Genomic DNA, 11592 nt, shown 5'->3' on the forward strand with positions numbered 1-11592 from the left:
GAGCCCCAAGCGCCGCCTCGTATCCTCTGCTACGCCCGCACCTCGCCTGCGACTTCTCCGTGCCAGCGACCTCCATCAAGCATCCCTGCTTCGTCCGGCCGCCGCGCCACCATGCTCCAGCGCCGCCTTGAGCTCATCTTCCTCGACCTCCATGCCATCTCGGAGTCCCTCGCCAGCTGCTGCACGGTCCAGCCTAGTGCTTCTTCTTCCGCTGCCATGGACATCCACCTCGCCCGCCTCCTCCCATCGGCCCTCTGCCTGCTGACGATCTGCCATCTCCGGCCGCCTGCTGTGCTCCACCTCCCTGCTCAAGCCCCCTCCTTCGCTGCCTGTTCTCATTGACGTGAAGACTGCAACTGCAACACCCTTGGGCGCCAAGTTCCTCTTCCGGACCCGTCAAGTGTACGACGACTCGGGTGCGACCACATGCATTTGTCAAGTACCCTGGAACCACCGACGCCTTCAAGACCAGCAAGTCCAACTAGTTCCGATGCACCAAGGACGACTACGCGATGTTGCGTCAAGTACCTAAACCGTGTCTCCGGAATCGCCAAGACCGTCCTGAATATTGCCAAGTACCACATCGATTCCGGAATGCAACAAGTACCACGACGCCCGGAGTCCTCGGATCCGTCAAGTTCCACCATGAGATGTACAACTACCGTCGACCTCGAAGACCTCGGATTCACCAAGTTCCCATGACAACAAGTGTGACCCTTCGGATGCGCCAAGTTCATCTACACAAAAACGCCTCATGTCGGCAAGACCTGCAAGTTGGACCCCGAACGATCGATGTCACGTGGACAGTGTACAACTACCGTCACCCCGAAGACGTTGGAGTCATCAAGTACCTCTCTGAACGAATGTGAACGACTACCGTCGCAAGAACGGGACCGGCAAGTCTGAAGACCCCAAGTACCATGGCAACCTCGAAGGGATTCAAATCCGCCAAGCTCCTCTAACGATTACAAGAACGTCTACGAAACACGTACCACTACTGTCGCGAAGTACCTCTTTCAAACGACCGAGTTCTACTACCGTCGCCCTCGGAAACCTTGGATTCGTCAAGTACCTCACCGAAAACGAATGTGAACCACTACTTCCCTCGAAGACCCATGAACGACTACTTCCACTACGAACGCGTTCCGCCCGAAATGCATGCTTCGAAGGTATAACCGCCGGAACAATGCCCGTGGACCGTATGCATGTGATGTATTATATGAGATGCCCATGTTTGCACCGTGCCCAATTTGCCACTCGTTTCCTTGCCGCCAACTCGTGGGACACTCGGTTACCGGGATCACCCCACCATCTTGCTTTACTCGCTCACACCCACTTCCTTTTGCACCGGTATCCCCGTGAGCTACCGGATCATCGGAATGTTGCCGCGGATTTCCGTTTCATCGCCGTGGCACCCCTTTCTTTCTACCACGGTGACAAATTCTCTCATCATGCGCATGTTAACTTTTAATAAAATTGCATAAACTTGATCATGTCATCCGCGTCATGTTAACAACATTAAGATGGTTTAAATTGCTGTTTGCATTTAAATTGCTAATGCATATGGGGATTTGCCGGATTTGTTGTTTGTTATATCCGGCCCCATTTAAATTGCTTAGTTAGATAGTTTCTTTTATGCTTCACCCCATGCCATGCTAACCAACATTTAATATTGTTGGGTACATAAACAAGAGCAAACTAAATAATTATTGTGGTGTCCGTCAATATGCAACTCGTTGCATATTGAGCTCCACTTAATTTGTAGTTTTGTTTGTGCTCTTTTTCCATGCCATGCATAATTAAACCGGACATGCATCATACTTGATTGTGCATCATGCCATGATTATGCGGTGGTTGTTTACTATGTTGCTTGCTTCTTTCCGGTTGCCTCTCGCGTTAGCTTCGGTTTCGTTCCGGAGTTGTGAGGATCCCTTCGACTACGTCCGTTTGTTTTCTTCATGGACTCGTTCTTCTTCCTTGCAGGATCCCAGGCAAGATGACCATACCCTCGAAATCACTTCTATCTTTGCTTGCTAGTTGCTCGCTCTTTTGCTATGCCTATGCTGTGATACCTACCACTTGCTTATCACGCCTCCCATATTGTTAAGCCAAGCCTCTAACCCACCTTGTTCTAGCAAACCATTGTTTGGCTATGTTACCGCTTTGCTCAGCCCCACTTATATCGTTGTTAGTTGCTGGTGAAGATTGGAGTTGTTCCTTGTTGGAACATGGATATGTTGTTGGGATATCACAATATCTCTTATTTAATTAATGCATCTATATACTTGGTAAAGGGTAGAAGGCTCGGCCTTATGCCTGGTTTTTTGTTCCACTCTTGCCGCCCTAGTTTCCGTCATACAGGTTATATGTTCCTTGATTTTGCGTTCCTTACACGGTTGGGTTATAATGGGAACCCCTTGACAGTTCGCCTTGAATAAAACTCCTCTAGCAAGGCCCAACCTTGGTTTTACCTTTTGCCACCTAGCCTTTTCCCTTGGGAGTCACGCATCCCGAGGGTCATCTTTATTTTAACCCCCCCCCCCCGGGCCAGTGCTTGTCTAAGTGTTGGTCCGAAACAGAGCCACTTGCGGCGCCACCTCGAGGAAACTTGAGGGCTGGTTTTAGCTGTACGTAGTGTTCATCCGGTGTTGCCCTGAGAATGAGATATGTGCAGCTCCTATCGGGATGTCGGCGCATCAGGCGGTCTTGCTGGACTTGTTTTGCCATTGTCGAAATATCTTGTAACCGGGATTCCGAGCATGACCGGGTCTTCCTGGGAGAAGGAATATCCTTCGTTGACCGTGAGAGCTTGTGATGGGCTAAGTTGGGACACCCCTGCAGGGATTTGAACTTTCGAAAGCCATGCCCGCGGTTATGGGCAGATGGGAATTTGTTAATGTCCGATTGTAGAGAACTTGACACTTAACTTAATTAAAATGCACCAACCGCATGTGTAACCGTGACGGTCTCTTTTCAGCAGAGTTCGGAAAGTGAACACGGTGTTGGAGTTATGCTTGACGTAGGTTGTTCTAGGATCACTTCTTGATCATAGTTGTTCGACCGTGCCTTTGCTCTCTCTTCTCGCTCTAATTTGCGTATGTTAGCCACCATATATGCTAGTCGCTTGCTGCAGCTCCACCTCATACCTTTACCTTACCCATAAGCTTAAATAGTCTTGATCGCGAGGGTGTGAGATTGCTGAGTCCCCGTGACTCACAGATTACTTCCAACACCAATTGCAGGTGCCGATGATACCGTGCAGGTGACGCAACCGAGCTCAAGGAGGAGCTAGTTGAAGATCATGTTCGTTATGTTGTTCCATTTTCAGTTGATCAGTAGTGGAGCCCAATCGGGACGATCGGGGATCTGTAGCATTTGGGGTAGTCTTCTTTATTTTGGTTCCATAGTCGGACCTTGTGTGTATCTGGATGATGTAATGCTTTATTCATGTATTGTGTGAAGTGGCGATTGTTAGCCAACTATGTATCTCTTTCCCTTATGTATTACATGGGTTTTTGTGAAGATTACCTCACTTGCGACATTGCTTTCAATGCGGTTATGCCTCTAAGTCGTGCTTCGACACGTGGGAGATATAGCCGCATCGAGGGCGTTACAAGTTGGTATCAGAGCCTTCCCCGACTTAGGAGCCCCCCTGCTTGATCGAATCGCTAGCGTTGTTGAGTCCAGAAAAATGTTTTGAGTCATTTAGGAATTATATATATATATATCAGAGAGTAGGATTCTTTTTACTCCTCAGTCCCTTCGTCGCTCTGGTGAGGCATCCCGACGTAGAGTTTTGACTCTTCTCTTCTCAAATTTCACTAAAAAAATTTAGGGTCACGTGGGTATCTTGGAATCATTCCGATGGTTTTGTGACGAGAACATTGTTCTTGGTGCCTCCTGACATTTACGGGTTGTGGCAGTGTCCCGGGGAGTTGAGCTCCGAGGTGTTGTCGTCACAATTTTATCGTTGCAATTCTAGAATACCTGAGTTTCGCCGACATCGAAAATCTCTTTTATGCAGTTGTTGGTGATATAACCTCGACGCCACCCTGTATTGGGGCGGGAGTTTGGGAGTATTTCCATAAATCGTATAACGGATGCTTTTCGAAGGTTGAGGTAAACGATTTCCGAAGGTTTCTTGGTTATGTGTTGAGGGATGGATACAGCTGGATGTAGGATTTGCTAGTTTTGGGTGAGATATTATGCTTCCCCTGTATCCCCAACACCTGATTGCATAACTGGAAAGTTTTGGGAGTTTATAAGTGGGAATTCAAGTAGATCTTAGGATATCTTCCCGACAGATGTATGATATGAAATTGGGGTTCGACGTCTAGTGGTCCGCCTATCCACGGTTGGTTTTACAGTGTTCTCGTTGTGTCTTAAAGAGTCCTTGGCTATTCTGACTCGGGGAGGCTTCGTATGTCATGTGCACTGCCTTGTACATGATGGTGTTGTACGATCGAGCCCGTGTAGGCCCCACCACGAAAACTTCAGATGAAATCTCTATCATATGTTTGTTCCGGCTTATTCTGCAAGCCAATCCTTTTGTTTTGAGTTGTGGTATTCGAGTTGCTTCGAAGTCAAATGTTGATTCCATACCTTTCCTAAGCGATGTTCTCATACTTTTGTATGGATGCTAATCCTTCATGATAATCGAGATTTTCATGTTAATCCTTTTCAACCGGTGTGCTTCTCTTCAAGTGGATCCGATCATTTTTCCCATCCGCAAGATCAACTCAAGTCTTCTCAATGTTGTTTGTTTCATCCGTTCCAAGCTGCCTTTGTTTTCCCGCCCTCCCACCCTTTTTCTTTGAGGACTAAGATTTCTTAATCAAGTATCCATCTTATTAATGTGAAGTATCTCCATTATTTTCCTTCAATGTTCTTATCCGATGATTCTCATGAAGATACTAACGGAGTTTCTGGTCCGTCATTCCTCATTCTTTTTCTTCTCCGGTGGATTCAATTCAAGTTTTCTGTGTTGATCATATTCTTTTCCTTATTTCAAATGTTTTCTCATGCCGGTGAACCTCTTAATCTTTCCCCGCTTGCTATTCTTTCGTTCCGGAGTGCTAAAGATATCTCAGAAGATTTGTGTTTCCACTCCTAATCCGTTCAAACTATTTTGAGGATGTTATCTCATTCAAGCCGTTTAATTCAACCGGTGATATCTCCTTTTAAAGTAATCTTTTCAACGTTGTTTCTTTTGAGTGGGCCCTAACCCACAGGTCTTTTCCCAGGATCTTACCTGACTCTTCTTATTTTCCCGGAGTTACTCTCAAATTCTTTTCCAAGTTTGACGTAAGAATGAGTTATCATCAGTCAAATGCCTTTTCTCCAAGATCTTTCAAATCCTATTCATTGTTAATTCAACCATTATATTCTTCGTGATCCCGGAGTATCTCAACAATTCATGGTGGTGTTCCTCGTTGTCATTCTCAGATTTTGAAGACCGAAGAAGAGTTTTACCTCCATATCTTATCCGTTCTCTCAGAGATTCGTGGTTCTAGTTCGAGCCCATCCTCTCATAATTGTTTTCGATTGTCAGAATTCTATTCACCTATCCGGAGCAACTCAAGATTCTTTTCAATTTGATTCTCCGGAGCCCATCATTTCAAAAGACTTACTCATTCTCAGATTTCAGCTCTCGTTCCAAAAATCTTACCGGTGCATCATTCAAATATCCCCTAATCAATTCATGTTCTCTTCGCTCTCATGTATCTAAATCCTAGCAAGTATCTTCATTCATTTGCTAATTTTACCCGGTTTTTCTTTATCTTTCCTTCGTTCATTTAATTCTTATGGTGGTTCTTCCAAGATTCTTCTTCCTTTGTTTATCTTATCAATTCATTCGTTCTTTCCAAGTCTACCGGTGGATGATTGAAGTCTTTTCTCAAGTTTGAGCTATATCTCTCTTAATCCTTTCTACGAGAATAAGTAGTGTGCCAAATCCATTGTTTTTCATCAATTTAAGTGGTGAAGGATAAGCATAATGTAATTCTTATTCTTGTTTCATCGAGTGCATTCAATTCCTTATTCCGGAGTGGTTCATCATATCAAATTCTCGGTTCGAGATGCTTTATCTTTTATCCCGGTGTTAAGAGCTTCCACTTTATCTAGTCACAACGTTTCTTCTAACCATTGCAAGGTTTCACTTTGTGTTTTCAACTTCTCTTTCTTCTCGTTATCCTTTTTGTTACTGGAGTTCTTCATGAAGGTTCTACATGATGGTTTGATCAAGGATTTAATTCATTCTCTGTAACATCCCAAAATTCTAAATTTTGGAATGTTATAATAAATAGATAGATTTGATTGATTGTTTGATTGATTGTCTGAAAGTGAGTGAATTCAAAACTTTTTGAAAGTTAAATGAGAGGGAATAAAAGGACTTTCCCAAACATTCATATTTGCTTTCTAATCTCCATGAATTCAAATTATTTTCAAATACAAAACCCTTGGGCGAAGATGATATGACTTCTTCCATTTAAATTAAATGAAAGGGTATTTGAAAATAATTGAATTTCATTTGGAAATATTTCAATTCATAAACTTCATGCAGCTCAATGATTTTCATGAGAGAAGATAAAATGACTTCTTCAAATTATATGAAATATGAGTTGGGAGTTTCAAAGAATTAAATTCAAAGTTCTTTTGAATTTATTTTCAATTTGGAGTTATTTGAGTTTTATTCAAATTATTTTTCTCCAAAATAAAAATATATGGAAAATAGGGTAACATGATTCCCTACAATAGAAAATTGGAGAAAAATTAATTTGAAATCATTTTGGTATTTTTAAAATGATTTTTGTTGGATTTTTATAGACCAGTAGCACTCTTTGAATTATCTGAATTTGTGCGGATTTTATTTGGCATTATAAAAATGTCCATGTTGTAGAAAATCTCTTTCTGCAAATTTTGGTATATTTTTTTTGACTGTGAACTGTGGGGTAAAACCCCCACAGCAGATCAAAACTTTATTGAGAATATAATAGGTACAACAAGTTGATTACAAGGAGTAACCAGGTTACAAGGAACAAAAAAGAAAAGAGAAAGCCCTACCAAACTAGCTTATGGTGGGAGGTAAGAGATCGATTTGAGTAGATCATCCTTGTAAGCAGCTCTGATCCTGTGCTGCATGAGACTAATATCCTGCCGAAAAGCAAACCTCCATTTATTGAAACTGGCCCTCTCATGTCTGAACACTTTGGCATTTCTGACTAGCCAAATATGCCAGCAAGCAATGAATACCACTTCAGAAAAGAAAGGCCTTGCAAAATCTCTCCTTGCCTGAGTAACCAGCTCAACCATAGATGTGCCAGCAGTCCAATCAATCTGCAGATAATTCCAGACCCTTACACTGAAATTGCAATTGAAAAATAAGTGGTCTCTTGTTTCCCTAGCCTGCAAAGGGCATAGTGTATAGTGGACTCCATCCTCCATGTGCCAGTGTCTCCTTTCAACTATATCCTTGGTGTTTAACCTGTCCATAATAAGAAACCAAGCAAAGACCTTGATCTTGAGAGTACAGGAGGATTTCCATATCCAACAGAGCAAAGGATTGAAGGACTCAAACAGAAAGGAGAGTAAGTAAAACATCTTGGGTTTGAAAAACTTGGAGGAGCCCTGCCAGAACCAACAATCCTTCAAGCTGGGGTCCCTTCTGTGAGAGCTCATTAAAGCCTTTATCAGATTTAACTCATCAAAGGCTTGAGCCGATAAGGGTAGATGAAAAAATTGGTGCAGATCCTGGGTGTTGAAAATTTCTTTAATTGAGACCCAGGGGTCCTTGGCAAAAGAGAAAAGCCTTGGGAATCGTGCCTGCAAACTAGACGTTTCAGAGCCAAGGTTCCAATTATCAGACCAAAAGAGAGCAGTGTCCCCTTCATTGACCTGTACCCAGGAGCAGTCCCTAAAATGCTGCATGACTTTGCAAATATCCCTCCACCAAAAGGAGCCACAGTCATTTGTTCCCTGGGGCATTCTCTCAAAATAATATGAGTCCCAAACTAGAGATACCCAAGGAATTTGTCATTTGTTTAGGAAATTGCTAGCATGCTTGAGAAGAAGAGCCACATTCTGAACCCCCAGATTAAGAATACCAAGACCTCCTTTGCTTTTTGGCCTACATATGAGTTTCCAAGCCGCCAGAGATGGAGCTGGCTCATCTCTATGCTTTCTCCACAAGCACTGCCTTTGAATTCTTTCCAACTGCTTCAGAATACCAGCTGGGAGAGCAAGGCTACCCATAAAAAAAATTGGTAGAGAGGATAGAGCCGAGTTCAGGAACTGTAGCCTTTCTCCTTGGTTAAGGAAAGAAGAACTGGCAGTCATTCTTCTCTCCATACAGTCAACCAGAGGCATGAAGTCTGCCATTTTGGGCCTGGTGGTCCCCACAGGTAATCCCAGATATGTAAATGGCATTGTACCAATTTTGCAGTCAAAAGAAGTTGCTAAATCCTCCATTACAGCAGAGTCAACATTGATTGGAATAATGGAAGACTTTTGATAATTGACATCCAGGCCAGTGGACTGAGAGAACACCTGCAGCATATCCTTCAGAGCCAGTAGTTGGGCCCTGTCTGCAGGGAGGATGATCAAAGTATCATCAGCATATTGGATCACAGGGTAGTCTGTATCATGGCAGGGAATAGGTAGATGCAGAAGTCCCCTCTTGTACATATCATTAATCACTGTTTGTAGCAGGTCAGCAGCTATGACAAATAGCAGGGGAGATACAGGGTCACCCTGTCTAACTCCTTTCTTACAAACAAATTTCCTCCCAGGGACTCCGTTGAGCAAGACAGAAGAAGTACCAGTGGTAAGGAGCTGTTTCATCCAAAGAATCCACTTATCATTAAAGCCCTTATACCTGAGAATTTGAAAGATAGCTTCATGCTCAATGGAGTCAAATGCCTTTTCAAAATCCAATTTAAGGATTACTATTGGCCTCTTGGACTGGTGGCATTGATGTAAGTACTCGAAAGTCCAACCCAGGCAATCCTGTATTGTTCTGGTTTTGATGAAACCATATTGGTTCTTATGGATGCACTGCATGATTATTGTTTGAAGTCTATTAGCAGCCATTTTGGACAAAAATTTAAGCCCCATACTAGTGAGAGAGATTGGTCTGAAGTCTCCCACTTCCTCGGGAGAAAGTTTTTTGGGCACAAGAGTAATAAAAGAACTATTGATGTTATCTAAGACAGCCTTTCCCTCATGAAAGGCCCGGGCGAGCTCATAAAAATCCCCAGAAATAAGGTGCCAGCATTTCTTAAAAAACAGGCCATTAAAACCATCCGGACCAGGTGCCTTATCCACAGGCATGTGTTTGACCACATTATCCATTTCCTCCTTTTCAAAAGGCCTAGTGAGCACCTCAAGGCCAGATACTGGTGAGATTAGTGAACACAAGTCAAAACCCATCACAATCCCTCTAGAGGTGCCCATTCTATTCTTAAAACAGCTCCAGATAAGTCCAGCCATTTGGGAATGATCAGAGACTACAGTTCCATCACGTAGTCTTAGACTTGCTATGGAGTTTCGCCTATGTCTCTCAGTGGCCATAGCATGGAAAAACTTAGTGTTTTCTCCCCCCACCTTAAAGTATCTGATAGAGCATCGCTTCTTACAGTACAGAAACTGTAAGTGCAGAAGCTTTTCCAAATGTGTTTTGACAATTCTTCTGAAGTTGTTTTCCTGAATAATAAGAGGCCTCCACTCCTCTAGTTCATCCAAAAGAAAAATGACATGATTACATTTGCTAATCAACAGCTTCAATTTGGAAATATTCATTTGCCATGTCTTAAGACACATTCTCAAACACTTAAATTTGTCTGCAATTTTTGCAGTGATGTGTGTCTTCCGAGAGGGCAGCTTCCAAGAGGATTCAACACAATTCATGAAACCTTCCAGTTCAAGCCAATAGTTTTCAAACCTAAAGATGTTTGATTTTGGAATGGAAGTTTTGATGGATACTAGACAGGGCACATGATCAGATGCAGTCCTAGCCAGAGGCAGCACTTCAGTCATGGGATAATCAGAAATCCAATCTACAAAGGTAAAAAACCAGTCTAGCTGCTCAAGAAGTGGGGTATCCTGCATATTGGACCATGTGTAGGATCTGCCTTTGATTGGAAGTTCAAGGAGGCCCAGGTGACCGATAATCTCATTAAAAATGAACATGTCATTTATGTCCCCACCCGGTAAGTTTCTGTTATCCACAGATCGGAGGAAATTAAAATCGCCAAGTAGCAACCAATGCTCATTAACAGGTATAACAAGGTTGTATAACCAATTAACAAAATTGTCCTGGGCTATACCCTGACAAGGACCATAAACAGCCACAAGAGTCCAAGTTTCATTATTTTGTCTGGAAGTAAACTGAACCACCACAGCAAACTGCTGCACCTCTATGATAGTGCCACTAAAAACTGCAGAATTCCAGACAACAATAATTCCACCAGAAGCCCCAATTGAGGGAGAACAGACAAAAGAGTCAAATCTTTTAGGGCAGAAAGATTTGATTGTCCTTGAGTCAAAAGAAGTACATTTCGTTTCTTGTAGACAAGCGATTGAACATTGGCTCTCCTCAATTTTCTGCCTAACAGCTCTCTGTCTAGCTTCAGAATTTAGGCCTCTCACATTCCAACAAAGAATATTCCAGTTTCTACAGCTATTACTCATTATAGCAAAAGTTAAAGGCCAGTAACCACATGGTACACAATACCACATTTTCAAAAGACAGCAGTTTAGTCTGTCCCAACATCATCAAGTTCCAAAGTTCCAGAAGCAGGAAACAACCTAAAAATAGTGAAAAGGCAAAATGAAGGGCTTGCAAAACCCAATACTCCAGGGATACACTAATCATCATGTTTAGGCGAAGCTACAGCAGGTGGGTCCACCATAAGTGCATCCACAGTTAGCAGATCAGCATCAATCTGAAGCTCACGTCCAACTTCCTGTAGTCGACTGACAGGGGTTGCAGGAGGAATTCCATCAGAAGCAGGCTCTGCATGCATCTGGGCCATGAAAGGCTTGGCCTTGGGCTTCTTCCTCTTGGGCTGAAGCGCGAGCTCTTGGAAAGTGGGATTGAAACCATCTCGCTGGGTTGAGCTTCTGGTGCAGCGTCGAACTGTGGTGTCAACAATTGGAGTTGGCGCCAGAGTCTTCCGTGGCTTGCGTTTGATCGCAGCAGAAGGAACCTGCACAGGCTGCACAGCAATAGGATCAGAGAAAAGCGCCCTGGCAACTGGCCGAGCGGGCTCCTCTTCCCTCCATGTAAGACGTGGCAGGTGCAAATCACTAAAAGCCAAATCCCAGCTCCTTTTAGACAGAACAACAGGTGACAAAGGTTGCATCATCACAGGCCTGGGTACAGAAAATGCTACAGGAGCTTGCAAAAGGTTCTCGAAAGACCTCCTCCAAATCATCTCCGGGGGCAAAGGAGGCCCAAAAGGGATCACAGGTAGAGCAATTTCCTTCGTGACAGAAGGAGGATGATACACCACAATTGCCCAATTGTTCGCTGTATCTTCATTGACCACAGGCTGCATAATTGATTCAGATAGATCATCCTCCACCACAATGACA

Source organism: Triticum urartu, chromosome 6 (assembly GCF_003073215.2).
Source record: "Triticum urartu cultivar G1812 chromosome 6, Tu2.1, whole genome shotgun sequence".
Taxonomy (NCBI): Eukaryota; Viridiplantae; Streptophyta; class Magnoliopsida; order Poales; family Poaceae; genus Triticum; species Triticum urartu.